An 18,470-nucleotide genomic window follows, 5' to 3' on the forward strand; every position below is an offset into this window, starting at 1 on the left:
CACGATGGCCAGGCCCGCGATCGGGGGCTTCCGATCAGTGGGCACAGGCGATCTAGGGTGGGCCTGACTTCTTCCGCGCTGGCCCGCTGTGTGGCTCCGCCATGTTGCGCGGACCCAGCTGCCTCGCGCATGCACGGACCCACGGCTGCCAGTGCATGGCTGCGTACGACAGACGGAGCTGTGTGGAGCACTTCGGCGCTATGCTGGCTCCCTATGGGTCACGGAATCGCTGGGCCAAGAGGCCCACTCTGGTGTTTACGCTGGCATCAACATTTAGCCACCGTTTCGGAGAATCCAGGCCCATAAATATCAGCTGGGCCAACATATCCTGTTGGCAACCAGTGGTGAACCGCTGGAAAACTCACCATGGCGGGCGGTCTCTCTCTCCGCAAAACACAGGATTATAGCCCCCCCACAGGCAGGAAGGTGCAATTGCAGTGTGACAAAGTTGCACAGGCCATTTCGACAGACCCTAAAATCTATAATAGGAATATGAAAATGGAAACATATGAAATTCTTAAGCAGTTTGACAGGGTAGATGCTGAGAGAAAACGTTCCCCCTGGCTGAGGGATCTGGAACATGGCGTCATGTTCTCACAGTTATTTTGGATTGAGGTGAGGAGAAATTCCTTCACCTTAGTGAATTAAATTTTGATTCCCTGCCCCACAGATCTGTGGATGCAGTGGTTGTGCAGATTCAGACCAGAAGTCGATAGATCTTCGTGAGAATTGAGGGCGATAGGGTGGCACAGTGGTTAGCACCGCTGCCTCACAGCACCAGGGTTCAATTCGGGCCTTGGGTGATTGTTTGCGTGGATTTTGCACATTCTCTCCGTGTCTGTGTGGGTTTCCTCCGGGTGCTCCGGTTTCCTCCCACAGCCCAAAGATGTGAAGGTTAGGCAGATTGGTCATGTTAAATTGCCTCTTAGTGTCCAAAAGATGTGTAGGTTAGGTTAAGGGGTTATTGGGAGAGGGCAGGCAAGTGGGCGTGAAAGGATACTGGAGCGGGAGGGGGAGGATCCAGTTGTTGTGGTCCACGTTGGGACTAACAACATAGGCAAGGCTAGGGTGGAGGACCTGTTTGGGGATTATCAAGCACTAGGAAGGAAATTGAAGAACAGGTCCTCGAGGGTCATAATCTCCGGATTACTGCCCGAGCCACGTGCTAATTGACATAGGGATAAGAAAGTTAGGGAAGTAAACACGTGGCTAAGGGATTGGTGTGGGAAAGAGGGATTCTATTTCATGGGGCATTGGCACCAGTTTTGGAACCGGGGGGATCTGTACCGTTGGGACGGTCTCCACCTGAACCGATCTGGAACCAGTGTTCTAGCGAAAAGGATAAATAGGATGGTCAGTAGGACTTTAAACTTCTGAGTCGTGGGGAAGAGAAAGGGAAAGCGACAGGGAGTAGGGAGTTAAATGGAAGGATAAGCAGCAGGTTAGCATGTGTGCAGGTGGGTTTAAGTTCCAGGCAGACTAGGAATGAAGCAAAAAGGATAACTTAGGACATCTCATGATGTCCAATTTCTCTAATAATGATAAGAAAGTCAGCATTAAGGCACTTTACCTGAATGCTCGTAGCATTCATAACAAAGTTGATGAATTAACGGCACAAATCATCGCGAATGAATATGACTTGATAGCCATTACGGAGACATGGTTGCAGGATGGTCACGACTGGGAGTTAAATATCCAGGGGTACCAGACTTTTTGGAGGGATAGACAGGTATGTAAGGGAGGTGGAGTAGCATTAATAATCAAGGACGACATCAGGGTGGCATTGAGGGATGATATAGGTTCTAGGGAGAATGAGGTTAAATCCATTTGGGTAGAAATGAGAAATTCTAAGAAGAAAAAGACACTGATAGGCGTAGTCTACAGGCCACCAAATAATAGCATCACACTGGGACAGGCAGTAAATGAAGAGATAACTAATGCCTGTGAAAAGGGTACAGCAGTTATCATGCGAGATTTTAATCTGCATATAGATTGGTCAAATCAGCTGGGTCAGGGTAGCCTTGAAGAGGAGTTTGTTGAATGTATCCGGGATAGTTTTCTGGAACAATATGTAATGGAACCGATGAGAGAGCAAGCTATCCTAGATCTGGTCCTGTGTAATGAGGCAGGAATAATTAATGACCTCATTGTTAGGGATCCTCTTGGGAGGAGTGATCACAGCATGGTTGAATTTAGTATACAGATGGAGAGTGTGATGATAGAATCCAATACCAGGGTCCTATGTTTGAACAAAGGGGACTATGATAGAATGAGGAAGGACCTCGCTAAAGTAGACTGGAAACAAATATTTTATGGTAGGACAGTTGAGGAGCAGTGGAGTACTTTCAAAGAAATCTTTCATAGTGCTCAACAAAAGTATATTCCAGTGAGAAGGAAGAATTGTAAGAAAAGAGGTAATCTACCTGGGTGTCTAAGGAGATACGTGAGGCTGTCAAATTGAAAGAGAAGGCTTACAAAGTGGCCAAGATCAGCGGGAAACTAGAAGATTGGGGAAACTTTAAAGGTCAGCAGAAATCCACAAAAAAAGCCATAAAGAAAAGTAAGATAGAACACGAAAAAAAACTGGCACAGAATATAAAGACGGATAGCAAAAGTTTTTATAATTATATAAAACTAAAAAGAGTGGCTGAAGTAAACATTGGTCCGTTAGAGGATGAGAGTGGTCATTTAGTTATGGGATATGATGAAGTGGCGGAGGCATTGAACAAATATTTTGTTTCGGTCTTCACAGTGGAGGACACTAATAAAATAGATCATAGAATTTACAGTGCAGAAGGAGGCCATTCGGCCCATCGAGTCTGCACCGGCTCTTGGAAAGAGCACCCTGCCCAAGGTCAACTCCTCCACCTTGTCCCCATAACCCAGTAACCCCACCCAACACTAAGGGCAATTTTGGACACTAAGGGCAATTTATCATGGCAAATCCACCTAACCTGCACATCTTTGGACTGTGGGAGGAAACCCACGCACACATGGGGAGGATGTGCAGACTCCACACAGACAGTGACCCAAGCCGGAATCGAACCTGGGACCCTGGAGCTGTGAAGCAATTATGCTATCCACAATGCTACCGTGCTGCCCTGCAATGCCAGCAATTAACCGAGAGAAGAAGGTAGGTGAGGACCTGGAAACCATTACTATCACGAAAGAGCAAGTGTTGGGCAAGCTAATGGAGCTCAGGATAGATAAGTCTCCTGGCCCTGATGGAATGCATCCCAGGGTACTGAAAGAGATGGCTGGAGTAATAGCAGATGCACTGGTGGTAATTTCCCAAAATTCGCTGAACACTGGGGCAGTCCCAGAGGATTGGAAAACAGCAAATGTGACGCCACTGTTTAAAAAGGGAAGTAGACAAAAGATGGGGAATTATAGACCGGTTAGCTTAACCTCTGTCGTGGGGAAGATTCTTGAGTCTATTATCAAGAAAGAGATAGGAGGGCACCTCTATAGAAATTGTTCCATCGAACGGACGCAGCATGGATTCATGAAGGGCAGGTCATGCTTGACGAATCTCTTGGAATTCTATGAAGACATTTCGAGCAAGGTAGGCAAAGGGGACATTTCGAGCAAGGTAGACAGTGGATGTGGTGTACCTAGATTTCCAAAAGGCCTTTGACAAGGTACCGCATAGAGGCTGCTGCATAAGATAAGGATGCATGGTGTTAAGGGTAGAGTACTAGCATGAATAGAGAATTGGTTGTCTAACAGGAAACAAAGAGTGGGAATAAATGAGTGCTATTCTGGCTGGCAATCAGTGACGAGTGGTGTAACTCAGGGATCGGTGTTGGGACCACAATTATTTACAATTTATATAGACGATTTGGAGTTGGGAACTACGTGTAAGGTATCCAAGTTTGCAGATGACACGAAGGTGTGTGGCAGAGCAAAGTGTACTGAGGACTGTAAAACCTTACAGAGGAACATTGACACATTGAGTGAGTGGGCAAAGGTCTGGCAGATGGAGTATAATGTCAATAAGTGTGAAGTTGTGCATTTTGGTAGGAGTAACAATAGAACGGATTATTACTTAAATGGTAAAAAGCTGCAGCATGCTGCTATGCAGAGGGACCTGGGTGTACTTGTGCATGAGTCACAGAAGGTTGGTCTGCAGGTGCAACAAGTAATTAGGAAGGCAAATGGAATTTTGTCCTTCATTGCAAAGGGGATTGAGTTTAAAAGCAGAGAGGTAATGTTGCAGTTGTACAATGTGCTGGTGAATCCACACCTGGAGTACTGTGTGCAGTTTTGGTCTCCACACTTGAGAAAGGATGTGCTAGCACTAGAGGGGGTGCAGAGGAGGTTCACTAGGCTGATTCCGGAGTTGAGGGGGTTATCGTATGAGGAGAGGCTGAGTATATTGGGATTATATTCACTGGAATTCAGAAGGTTGAGGGGGGATCTAATAGAAACATAGAAAATTTTGAAGGGAATGGATAAGATAGAAGTAGAAAGGATGTTTCCACTGGTAGGTGAAAATAGAACAAGAGGGCATAGCCTCAAGATTAGGGGGAGCAGATTTAGGACTGAATCAAGGAGGAACTTCTTCACTCAGAGGGTGGTTAAAGTATGGAATTCCCTACCGAAAGGAGTAGTAGACGCTACATCATTGAATATATTTAAAGATAGGGTAGATGTTTTTTTGAAAAATAAAGGAATTACGGGATATGGCGCGAATGCAGGTAAGTGGTTCTGAGACCACGAATAGATCAGCCATGATCTTATAGAATGGCGGAGCAGGCTCGAAGGGCCGGACGGTCTACTTCTGCTCCTAGTTCTTATTTTCTTATGTAAGAATGGCGATTGGATTGCCTCTGTGTACCTTAGGCAAATTACCCCACTATCCCTCTTCACCTGAGCCCTGTACTTGACTGCAACTTCCCGTTAGCGAGGTCATGGGGTAGGAATGTGTTTGGGGGGGGGGGGGGGGGGGGGGGGGGGTGTGGTGTGTGGGGGTGGGGGGGTGGGGGGGGGGGTTGGGGGGGGGTGGGGGGAGGGTGGGGGGGGCAACTCTTTATCTTGAGCAGCAGATATTTCTGGCACAATTCTGTTCACTTGCTCTTGCTATTGTTCACTGCCGTTCCCTTCTATTTCGTACTGTGTTAGAGACTCCCCGTCGAATACCAACAGTCCTCATCGCAGACACAAACCTCTTGTGAATGAGCTTCTGAATTTCCCTCTATAAATCAATTCATAATATCAACCGCAATATCTCAGCCACTAACTCAGTTAGATTCCCAAAGAGCTCATTAGGTGCAGGATCCCTTTCATAAACCCCAGTTAGCTTGGATTTATTGTCAATAGATGGTCTAGAATGACATCCTTAACAATAGATTCTAACTGGTAGATGTCAAACTAACAGGCTCATCATTCTTTTCCGCGGAATCGGACAACACTCACTAGCTTCTAGTCATATCATTGTGTTCTTTCCGATAACGTTATATGCTTTCCAACTTGATTAAATTCTCAGGGGTGAACTGTCTAGTTATCATTACCAAGACTAGCTTAGGCCTCTTTCTATTCTTTAATTCACGCAGACATTCATGGATATAGAAACGTAACATAGAAACATAGAAAATAGGAACAGAAGTAGGCCATTCGGCCTTTTGAACCTGCTCCATCATTCAATATGATCATGGCCGATCCTTTATCTCCCTTCCTTTGGGTCTCTTCCTTTGCTCTTTGACACATTTAGAATCCAGAGTCTAGGAATGTATTTCTTTCCTTCTTAAATATATTTGGCAACTTGGCCTCCACAGTCTTCCGTGGTGGAGATTTCCATATGTTCACCACCCTCTGAGTGAAGACATTTTTCCTCATCTCAGTCCCAATTGGCCAACTCCATATCCTCAGATCGTGACCCCGTATTCTGGACCCCCCATCCCAGCCAGAGGTAACAACAACATCTCTGCATCCATTTGGTCCAGCTCTGCCAGAATGTTATACGTTTCAATTAGATTCCCTCTCCTAGATGCCAGTGAATATATTAGGATGAGCTGAAGTAAGATGGAAAAAGGCTCCTCCAGAGCATAGACACCATTGGTGGTCAGAGCCTTCAGGCAGCTCAGCGATGGTGGGTTGGCTTTCCTGCCTTAGCATCAGAGGAAGTTGGAAATTCAGACTGTTCTGTAGACGGGCCTTTCACATGTCTCCATTGCTCAGAATAGAAAATTGATCTCATTCCAAATCACGAGCAATAACAGAGGTTAATTTCATTGCTGCCAATGATTATGTCCCTTGAATTCGGATTCATTGCTCCATGCCCCACCTCAGTTTGAGTCTCCAAATTAGAAAACGTTTTTCAAATAGACGATCAGTGAAAAACTGTTTCGAGTTTTCATCATACTGTTCACCACAACCACTACCCTGCTGACTCACCATTACGGGCCTAACATTTTAAAATACTTTTCCTGCACCAAACATATCTAAATAACCTTAACTTCCAGGATCCCCTCACAATCCATCATTATATTGAAAACTGGCAAAAAGAAAATCTGTTTGCATACTGCCATCAATTAGAAAATATGAAAATTTTGAGCCTCATCTGTGTCACTTTAGGTTTCAATGAAGAAGCATTAAACAAAGTCAGTCCAAACTCCAATTGGAAGATTTGCCCTAGAGCAATTAACCTCTGAATGACCCAGAAAGGCACAGCAACTACATTTTATCATTTTAAAGGGAACATATCAGTAACAAACTGCTACATCTTCGCAGTGGAATAATAATGTGTTACACTGTGTAACATTCCAATCTTTGGTAACAATTTATCTGTGAGCAGTGCCACTCAAAGTGTAAATAAAATGTTGGCACTGTTTCTTGTTTGCGAAACATAAACACATTTTAGCATTTATGGCACACATATAGGTCTGTCTCAAGACTTCAAAATGACCTTCACTGAAGTAAATGGTGCCTCCATCACGCTCCGTCAAGCCACAGTTTGGCATGATATTTTGCTTGTTGTGAATTAATTTCTCAACTTGGAGTTCCTCCTCCCCAAGTCAAGACTGAAATTGGTCATTAGTACTCTGACACTGATCAGCGAATGGCTCATACAAACCAATGAGCAAAAAGAAAGACTTGCTTTCACAGAACATTGAATATACAGTGCAGAAGGAGGCCATTCAGTCCATCGAATCTGCACCGACCCACTTAAGCCACTTCAACCCCATCCCCATAACCCAATGACCCCTCCTAACCTTTTTTGGACACTAAGGGCAATTTAGCATGGCCAATCCACCTAACGTGCTCGTCTTTGGACTTGTGGGAGGAAACCGGAGCACCCGGAGGAAACCCACGCAGACACGGGGAGAACGTGCAGACTCCGCACAGACAGCGACCCAGCGGGGAAATCGAACCTGGGACCCTGGCGCTGTGAAGCAACTGTGCTAACCACTGAGCTACCGTGCTGCCCACGTGTTCATGGCAATGGAAAGCCCCAAACTGCTTTACAGCCAATGAGATACCCTTTGAAATGTCATCACAGGACTAATGTAGGAAACACGGCAGCCAATTTGCGCACAGAGAGCTCCCAGAAGCAGCAATGATGAAGTAATCTGGTTCAGTGATGTTGATTGAGGGGATGAATATTGGGCAGGACACCGAGGACGACTCTCCCGCTCTTCACCAAGTGCCGTGGAGTCTCTCACATACAGCTGAGCAGGCAGATGGGGGCTCGGCTTAAAGCATCACCCAAAAGGGCCAACAGTGCAGCACCCCCTCGGTACTGCATTGAGTATCGAGATGCAGCGAGGAATCCAGGATGTGGGCTGCAAACTCAGACAGAAACCACCCTGCCTCCTTGCCAACAATTCCTTGCTGACTTTCTTCCCTCAGACCCAGTGGGGACACCACGTTACAGGCCCAATACTGCAACTTGTCCTCATAGCCAGTGACCAGGGCAGTGTATCGTGATCTTGAGAGGCATGATTGGAGAAAACCCCCAAAAAGATTTTTGCGCAAGAAAACCCCACCCATTAAAACAGAAACGCGTAGCGTATCTTTGAAGAAATTATCCCAAAGTTTGAACCACAGGAACTGGCCAATGTGAAATTGAGTGTGCAATTAGTATTTTGGAAAAGGAAAAAAAAAGGTGAATGTTATTCAGAATGATTTGCGGAGAATTGAACATTATCCTGTTTTCTGCTATTCCTTGTTTCTCTTATGACTAGGTTGCTATTGATAGGTTGACAGCTGCCCTAGTGACCCTGTTAATGGATATAATTGGGATTACGGAGGCATGGCTGCAGGGTGAACAGGGATGGGAACTGAATGTCCCAGGGTTCTCAGTATTTAGGAAGGACAGACATAAAAGAAAAGGTGGTGGCGTGACACTGCTGGATAAAGAGGAAATTAACACAATAGTGAGAAAGGACATTAGCTCTGACAATGTGGAATCTGTATGCGTAAAGTTGAAAAATACCAAGGGACAAAAACATTAGTGGGTGTCATATATAGACCCCCAAACTGCAGTGGTGAGGTTGGGAATGGCATTAAACATGAAATTAGTGATGAATGTAATAAGGGAATATCGGTGATCATGGGTGATTTTAATCTTCACATAGATTGGGCAAATCAAATTAGCCACAATGCTGTAGAGGAGGAATTCCTGGAGTGTATACGGAATGGTTTTCCTGACCAATATGTGGAGGAACCAACTAGAGAGCAGGCCATCTTAGATTGGGTACTGTGTAATGAGAAGGGGATCATTGCCAACCTGGCTGTATGAGACCCCTTGGGGATGAGCGACCATAACATGATAGAATTTTTTATCAGGGTGGAGAGTGAAGTAGTTGATTCGGAGACTGGGGTGCTGAATCTTAATAAAGGGAACTATGAGGATATGAGGCAGGAGTTGGCTTTTATAGATTGGGGAGAGTTACTTAAAGGGATAACAGTGGATAGACAATGGCACATATTCAAGGAACGCATGGAGGAACTACAGCAACTGTTCTGGCACAATAGCAACGGGGATAAGAGGGCTAATCCATGGATTACAAAGGAAATTAGAAATAGTATCTGATCCAAGGAAAAGGCATACAGATTGGCCAAGAAAAATTATAGGTCTGAGGATTGGGAGCAGTTTAGAATTCAGCAAAGAAGGATGAAGGGATTGATTAAGAAGGGGAAAGTACAGTACGAAAGGAAGATTGCAGGGAACATAAGTTTCTGTAGATATTTGAAGAGAAAGAGATTGGAAAGAGAAATGTAGGCCCCCTACAGACAGAAACAGGGGAATGCATAATAAGGGACAAAGAAATGGCTGAGCAATTGAATACATACTTTGGTTCTGTCTTCACAAATGAGGACACAAATCAGATCCGAGAAATATTGGAGAATGAAAGGTTTAGTGAGAGAAGAACTGAGGGAGATCAACATTAATAGAGAAATGGTGCAGGGAAAGCTTATGGGATTGAAGGCGGATAAATCCCCAGGACCTGAGAATCTGCATCCCAGAGTGCTTAAGGAGGTGGCTCTGGAAATAATGGATGCATTGGTGGTCATCTTCCGGGATTCTATAGACTCTGGAACTGTCCCTGCAGATTGGAGGATAGCTCACGTCACTCCGATATTCAAAAAGGGAGGTAGAGAGAAAGCAGGGAATTATAGACCTGTAAGCCTAACATCGGTAGTGGGGAAAATGCTTGAATCCATTAACAAGGACTTTATAGCGGAACATTTAGAAAGCAGTGGCAGGATCAGTCAGAGTCAGCATGGTTTTATGAAGGGAAAATCATGCTTGACAAATCTGTTCGAATTCTTTGAAGAGGTAACCAGTGCAGTTGACAATGGGGAGCCAGTCGATGTGGTATATTTGGACTTTCAGAAGGAGTTCGACAAAGTCCCGCATAAGAGATTATTGTGCAAAATTAAAGCGCATGGGATTGGGGGAAATGTATTGAGGTGGATAGAAAACTGGTTGGCAGAGAGGAAACAAAGAGTAGGGATTAATGGGTCCTTTTCAAATTGGCAGGCAGTAACCAGTTGAGTACCACAGGGATCGGTGCTGGGACCCCAGCTTTTCACAATATATATTAATGATTTGGATAAGGGAACAAAATGTAACATCTCAAAATTTGCAGATGATATCAAATTAGGTGGGATGGTGAATTGTGACGAGCATGCAGGGATCCTACAGCAAGATGTGGACAGGTTGGACGAGTGGGCAAATCAATGGTAGATGCAGTATAATTTAGATAAGTGTGAGGTTATTCATTTTGGAAGCAAAACAGGAAGGCAGATTACTACCTGAAGGTTGTAAATTGGGAGAGGGCAGTGTGCAGCGGGACCAGGGTTGTCCTTGTGCATCATTCGCTGAAGGTAAGCATGCAGGTGGAGCAGGCGGTAAAGAAGGCTAATGGTCTGTTGGCCTTCATTGCGAGAGGTTTTGAGTATAGAAGCAGAGATGTATTGCTTCAATTGCACAAGGCCTTGGTGAGGCCACACCTGGAGTATTGTGTGCAGTTTTGGTCTCTTTCTCTGAGGAAGGATGTTCTTGCTCTCGAGGGAGTGCAGCGAAGGTTTACCAGACTGATTCCAGGGATGGCGGGACTGTCATATGAGGAGAGATTGACTAGGTTGGGATTGTTCTCGCTGGAGTTCAGAAGAATGAGGGTGGATCTCAGAGAGACTTATAGAATTCTAACAGGACTAGACAGGGTAGATGCAGGGAAGATGTCACCAATGATGGGTGTGCCCAGAATCAGGGGTCACAGTCTGAGGATTCAGGGTAAACCATTTCGGACAGAGATAAGGAGACATTTCTTCACACAAAGAGTGGTGAGCCTGTGGAATTCATTACCACAGGAAGTAGTTGATGCTATAACTTTGAATATATTCAAGAGGCGGCTGGATATAGCACTTGGGGAGAATGGGATCAAAGGCTATGGGGAGAAAGCAGGATTAGGCTATTGAGTTGGATGATCAGCCATGATCGTTGGCGGAGCAGGCTTGAAGGGCCAAAAGGCCTCCTTCTGCTCCTATCTTCTATGTATCTATGTATGTAATGCTACAGTGCAGATAACCACCTTGTGGCTTTGAGAGTGGTGCATCAGGCCTGGCTCTCCGCATCGGTTATATGTGAATCACTCACTGCAGAGAGAAAACAGGTACCACTCTGAAAGACACGGATTCCTGTCAGCAGCAGGGTTTTAAAAAAAATTAATTTATATAGCGCCTTTCATGACCTCTGACCATCCCAAAGCACTTTATAGCCAAAGAAGTGCATTCTGTTAATGTCATGGAGGAAACGTGACAGCTGATTTGCACACAGCAAGCTCCAACGAACAGCATTAAGATAGTGATCGGATAATCTGTCCCAGCAATAGTTTGCTGGGCGGATAAACAGCGTCTGGGGATAACGGCGCTGTTTTTTTTCCCCTCTGGAATATTGCCGCGGGATCTTTTGCACCCACACGAGAGGGAAGACAGGGCCTCGCTGCAATGTATCGGCTGGGAGATGGCACCTTTGACAGCGCAGCACTCCCTCTGTACTGCAACTGGGAGTGTCAGCCTAAATAACGTGCACGCGTCTCCGGAGTGGGAGATGAATCTGCAAACTTCTGACTCAAAGGCGAGAATGCTACCCGAGCAAAATCAGGCTGCAGCCTTCACAGCGATCATTATTTCTCTTTTTTCTAAAAGCTGAAGATTTATGGGGATCATGCGGCAAGTTTTAAAAATGTAATACTTTTGGAACTTAGGGAAAAAGAAGATCTGATTATGAACGAACTGCATATTGCACTACCCTTTATTTTCCTTCCTAAATCCTGTGTGCTGGATTATCTTGCCTTGTGTTCAGGTAGCTGTCCAGCTCTTCATCCGGGGTGTGAACCAAACGAGGTAGAATTGACAAGCATCCCGGATACTTGTGCTGGTGACCTTCTGCCACAGGTCGGACATGGAGTGTCTTAACAGTTTGAGTTGGCAGGTTAGCTGTCAGTATCTCAGTGTGCACTTTACCTAACAGCCAAAGAACAGCTTAAGAGTGCGCATAATTCTCCTGCACAGTCACTTAAAAAAATGTTTAGCGGGATCATCTGAAATTGTAATTTTTTTTTAACTAGAGCATAAATAACCCTTGTTTACTCCGCACCTGCCCGAAAATCGCACAGTAAATTCAACCTATTCCCAACATCCTTTGTACTCACGCCAACATCATAACTCTTGATTGCAATTGCAGTTATTTATGGGTTACTTAAATGCACGCAATACAGCCTTCTCCATTTTCCACATTTTTTTTTTACATAATTCATTAAGTTATACGACATGAAGTATTTTGTTTGAATATGAACCCATTTAATTTGCATAAATCCATTCATTTGTCTGAGATTTATTCCCTCAGATCAGTCTATTTGCAAAATGCATTGCCTTTCATTCTCTCGCATTAATCTAATATGTCTGCAGCCCCTACAAGATCACAAAATCGGAGTGGCGATTGCTTTGATCGTTAAGTGTCGCGTTGTCATGGACACATTCAAAATAACAAGTCTCCATTATATTAACACATAATATATTTAGTTTAAAGGCACCGGTATAATGGTGACCAACACAGGTCCAGGAATATAAGAGAAAGCGTATATTGGAGAACATTGTGGTCTGTTCTCAAACAAAGCAGTTGGCTTACACTCTTCTGCCTTTGACCGAACCCTGTGTCAGGGACGGTGATGTGCCATCAATGAACACATGGCGAGTGGTGAACGTAACTGAGGCTTTAATAGACTAAACAGAAAGCCTCCTGGCCTCAGATCCCGAACTGGATCACAGGCGGAGACCAACCACCTTAAAACTGGCCCGAGGGGAGGCGGAGCCATTGGGCAGTGGCTTACCACATTACATATAATACAGTGGCCATTATACATTACAGTGGTTTACCACAGTTGGGACGGGGAATGTTTCCGCTGCTGGCCAGGTGTAGTTACCACAGTAATTCTTGAGCCCACAGAAAGGCAATTTGTTCATCTGCCGAAGGTAAGTCATACCCTCGCGCGCACTTTGCTATGCCAAACGTCATTCAGTTATCATGCATGCATGGAAGAAATGAATCAAAGGATGCATGCTGACAGAGTGCGATGTCGAGGGGTAGAAGGTTTATGTGGAGCATACGTGCCAGCATGGAACGATGGGCTGAATGGCCCGTTTCTGTGCTGCACATTTGAGTCAATTCTTCACAGCAACAGATTGCATGGAAAATGGCCGTGCAATCGACCAGTTAGAATGCACATTCCGCAGGTAAGCTTGCCCCGGTTGTGGTAATTGTGTCATTTTTCCCACGAGGCTCAGCTACATTCTGTTCCCTGTGACACAGAGTGACCAGTACCACAAAGCGTTTGGCGAAGTGATGTTCGAAAGTACAAATTCGTAAGGATCCCAATCAAAGAGAGAGAGGACGCCATCCCATGCCAATTAAATGGCATATTATTCTGTATAGTAAGGGGTAATTTCAACATCAGCCAAATCACGGTGGCACAGTGGCTAGCACTGCTACCCGACAGCACCAGGGACCCCGGTTCGATTCCGGCATTGGGTGACTGTGGGGAGTTTGCACTTTCTCCCCGTGTGTGTGTGTCTGCGTGGGTTTCCTCCGGGTGCTCCGGTTTCCCCCCACAGTCCAAAGATGTGCAGGTTAGGTATATTGGCCATGCTAAATTGCCCCTTAGTGTCCAAAAATGTGTAGGTTAGGTGGGGTTATGGGGATAGGGCGGGGGAGTGGGCCGAGGTGGGGGTGCTCTTTCAGAGGGTCGGTGCAGACTCGATGGGCCGAATGGCCTCCTTCTGCCTGTAGGGATTCTATCAATGCTTTTCTATGGAGTTTTCAGGCAGGCTTGAGCCTGGTACATTGTGGGAGCAGCCCCTACTCCAGACTCTGACCAGCAACGTTGGGTAGCAAGTGACGTATCTCACGTGGATGGATATTCGCAGCGCCATCACATTTTGGGTGTGAATTTTTAAACTTAAAATGATAAAACGGCAGGAAAAGTTGCCAAGGCGACAGTGTCAAGCTGACACCTGTGCGAGAAATTTGGCTAAGTGCTTTGCAGAACAACTTGCCTCCTTGTGGCATGAGCTGTGCAGCAGATGGCAGGGTAAAGCGGCAATATTGTCACTTCGCATTAAGCTTTGACATCGAAATACGAAGGGATCGTAAATACCTTTTAATGGAACGACCACTGAAAAAATCCAGGCGAATGGAACCTTGCATTAATTTGTTCCGTCCAATGGTTTAACGGCACCACCAAGAGGCAGGAGATGGGAACAACAGGGAATTTCTCCCAAAAAAACCCGACCCAATATTAGCGGCAAACTTCTTCAAGTACAATTCCTCTGTCTGCCAGCTACCACTTGAGTGCTGGGCCATTGTCTCCATTATATTAATACATAATGTATTTAATTCAATGGCAGCACGGTAGCACAATTGCTTCACAGCTCCAGGGTCCCAAGTTTGATTCCCGGCTTGGGTCACTGTCTGTGTGGAGTCTGCACGTTCTCCCTGTGTGTGCGTGGGTTTCCTCCGGGTGCTCCGATTTCCTCCCACAGTCCAAAGATGTGCAGGTTAGGTGGATTGGCTATGCTAAATTGCCCTTAGTGTCCAAAATTGGCCTTAGTATTGGGTGGGGTTACTGGGTTGTGGGGATGGGGTGCAGGTGTGGGCTTGGGTAGGGTGCTCTTTCAAAGAGCTGGTGCAGACTCGATGGGCCGAATGGCCTCCTTCTGCACTGTAAATTCTATGAAATAATCATGACAAACACAAGCTCAGGAATACAAGAGAAACTTTATGTTAGAGAATATTTGTCCTTGTTCTCAAACAGAGCAGTTTTTTACACTCTCCCGCCTGAGACTAAGGCCTGTGGCAGGGACGGGACAGAACAGGGAGTGTTGCTGCTGCAGAAGTCGATGGGAAACCATGCCATATCTTCCAGCCCCGAACGCATATATTATGCACCGGGGAGGGGGGTGGGGAGGTTTGCACCGTATTTGTGGCAGGGTGGGCATGACGGTGCGCATCCAGCCATCATGCCTAGGTGCCAAATCTAAAAGGCACTGAGCATCATTGACCCACCATTGGAAGGAAGATGATTGATCTCCTCAATGACACAGAAGCTGGAGAATCCACTTACTGTGGTGCGGGAGGGTTCCAGGGTTGCTGCTGACCTCCATCCCGAACTCCAAGGGCAACACCGGGCCTTCCTCAGGAAATCCTGACTTCTGCACACCCATGTTGGTCCCGAAGCGCTCTGAACCAGTGTGTTAACCCGCTGGTTTCATGGAGAATTGGGTGTGGAAGGGGGGGGGGGGGGTTTGTGGGGTAGAGGTTCGGCCTGGTCTTCATCCGCACCCCGCTAGCAGCATGCGAATCAGTTTGATAATGTTTGATAAACGACTGTTTGAACTGTTGGTCAGGGGTGCCACCTTTGCCCCCAAGTCAGGAGGTCATGGACCTAAATCCCGCCGCAGGGAATTGAACACAAAACCCAGGTTGATGCTCTCGAGGACAAGGCGCAGTATCGAGCGGTTGCGCATGGCTGGAGGTGCCGCCTTTCGCACCAGACCATGGCCGTACCTGCCCTCTCAGGTGGACGTGAAAGACCCCATGGCACGAATCGAAAAGAGGGGATTTCTCCCCAGGGCCCTGGCCAAATCCTCTCCCTTAACCAGCATCAGATGATCCGGCCATTGCCGTTTGTGGGATCTTGCTGTGCACAACTTGCCCGCCGCACTTTCCACATCACCACAGTGACTACACTTCAAAAAGTTATTAATTGGCAATAAAGCACTTTGGGATGGGGGGGGGGCACCCTAATGTTGTGAAAGGTGCTATACAAATGCAAGATGTTTCACCTGTGACAAGAGGGGACAGGCTATATTAGTTCATGTTTACGATTGCAATGCATTTGTCAGGAGCAAAAAGAAATGACAGGAAAGAAATTCTGTTGAAAGCTTTATTAAGTTAATTGCTTGTTTAGTCGACCTCATCCTTTTTATAACGATGATCTGAGTTTTTCTCGACTGAAGGGTTTTAAACAGAGTAACTCCTCAGTTGGAATATCAGATTGAGGATATTAAGTCATGTTAAGTCTGTTGTGTTATGCTTCTTCATGTAGTATAAGCTGCTTCCTTGATGTATGCTCTGACAAAGGAAGGTTCAGACTTGGAGATCGGTTGAACACATTTATTGGAGAGTTAACAATTCTCCTACTTGAGTTTGACTCTCCTGCTAATCTTGCTATAGTAACTCAGTCTAACTAACCAGTCTGCTCCAAGCCATGTGGTGGGTGTGATGTTTCTGATCTGCCCCTGTCCTTCTCTCTAAGGACATCTCCTGTGCTCCCTCTAGTGTTTACTTAGTTGTAGTGCATTTACATTCACCCCTTGTGTATTTACAGTGATGCATATCACCACAATGTCTGCTTTCTACGACTGTCAAGTCACTTTCAGGCTTGGTGTTCCTTAAAATTGGGAATCAACAGGATAACAAAGGAGTGTGACGGGGTAAAGCTCATGAAATAATAATCACACATTATGGAATGATCCCAATGCCTTTTCCTTGTTTTAACTGTTTGTTTATTGAGAAGTGCAATTTTCTGCTTTATAAACATATTTGGAGCATTAAAATATTATTTATGCTATTACTTTGCACTAGTACTGGCTCAGGTGAGGGTGGACTCCAAGGCAGCATGTGACTGAGTTTGCCATCAGGGAGCTCCAGCAAATTTGAGGTCGAAGCAAATCAGTCTCCATTGGTTGAACTCATACCTAGGACAAAAGGCAGACTGCTGTGTTGTTGGAGGCCAATGCCTGACCCATGATATCGCTACATGAGCTACTTCGGGCATCTGTCCGAAGCCCAACTATCTTCAGCGATGTCAATGCCATTGAATGTCAGGGGGCAATGGTTAGGTTCTCCCTTGTTGGAGATGGTCATTTCCTGGCACATGCTGCAGCGTGAATGTTATTTGCCACTTATTGGCCCAAGTCTTGCTGCATATGGACATGGACTGTTTCATCATGAGCTGTCATCATCAGTGAACATCCCCAATTCTCACCTTACGATGGAATGAGGGCCACCTGGAGATGGTTGGGCAGCTGTTGTATTGCAAGGCGATCGAGAAGACAGTCTTGAAACAGTAAAGCGGTTTATTAAACTAAAGCACAACTGATATCCAGGTCTTGTTCCCATGACTCATGGGCTAACTGACCAAACGGCCAGGGCCAGGATTGTGCCTAAACTCCTAATTGGCTTATGTTTACAAAGGGAGCGCAAGAGGAGCAGAGAAGTTGGAAAGAGCACGAGAGGATCCGGAAAGAATGCCCAGTACAGCGACAGGCAGGGCACACCTCATGGACCACAAGTATGCCCCGTGGTATGTTTCAATACCAGGCAGCCACACATATATAGGAGAACAGAGGTCAGGTACCCAACCACAAGGAGCCTTGATTAATAAGGGGATCAGGGGTTATGGGGCAAAGGGAGGAAAATGGGGATGAGAAAATATTAGCCATGATTCGATTCTGGAAAGTGTTAAAATAGCTAAGTCCCCTGGGCCGGATGGGATTTATCCTAGGATTCTCTGGGAAGCTAGGGAGGAGATTGCTGAGCCTTTGGCTTTGATCTTTAAGTCACCTTTGTCTTCAGGAATAGTGCCAGAAGACTGGAGGATAGCAAATGTTGTCCCCTTGTTCAAGAAGGGGAGTAGAGATAACTCCGGTAACTATAGACCAGTGAGCCTTACTTCTGTTGTGGGCAAAGTCTTGGAAAGGTTTATAAGAGTTAGGATGTATAATCATCTGGAAAGGAATAATTTGATTAGAGATAGTCAACATGGTTTTGTGAAGGGTAGGTCGTGCCTCACAAACCTTATTGAGTTCTTCAAGAAGGTGACCAAACAGGTGGATGAGGGTAAAGCAGTTGATGTGGTGTATATGGATTTCAGTAAAGCGTTTGATAAGGTTCCCCACGGTAGGCTATTACAGAAAATACGGAGGCATGGGATTCAGGGTGATTTAGCAGTTTGGATCAGAAATTGGCTAGCTGGAAGAAGACAAAGGGTGGTGGTTGATGTGAAATGTTCAGACTGGTGTACAGTTACTAGTGGTGTACCACAAGGATCTGTTTTGGGGCCGCTGCTGTTTGTCATTTTTATAAATGACCTGGAGGGCTTAGAAGGATGGGTGAGTAAATTTGCAGATGGCACTAAATTCGGTGGAGTTGTGGACACTGCAGAAGGATGTTACAAGTTACAGAGAGACATAGATAAGCTGCAGCGCTGGGCTGACAGGTGGCAAATGGAGTTTAATGCAGAAAAGTGTGAGATGATTCATTTTGGAAGGAATAACAGGAAGAGAGTACTGGGCTTATGGTAAGATTCTTGGTAGTGTGGATGAGTAGAGAGATCTCGGTGTCCATGTTCATAGATCCCTGAAAGTTGCCACCCAGGTTGAGAGGGTTGTTAAGAAGG

This window comes from Scyliorhinus canicula, chromosome 22 (assembly GCF_902713615.1).
Source record: "Scyliorhinus canicula chromosome 22, sScyCan1.1, whole genome shotgun sequence".
Lineage (NCBI taxonomy): Eukaryota > Metazoa > Chordata > Chondrichthyes > Carcharhiniformes > Scyliorhinidae > Scyliorhinus > Scyliorhinus canicula.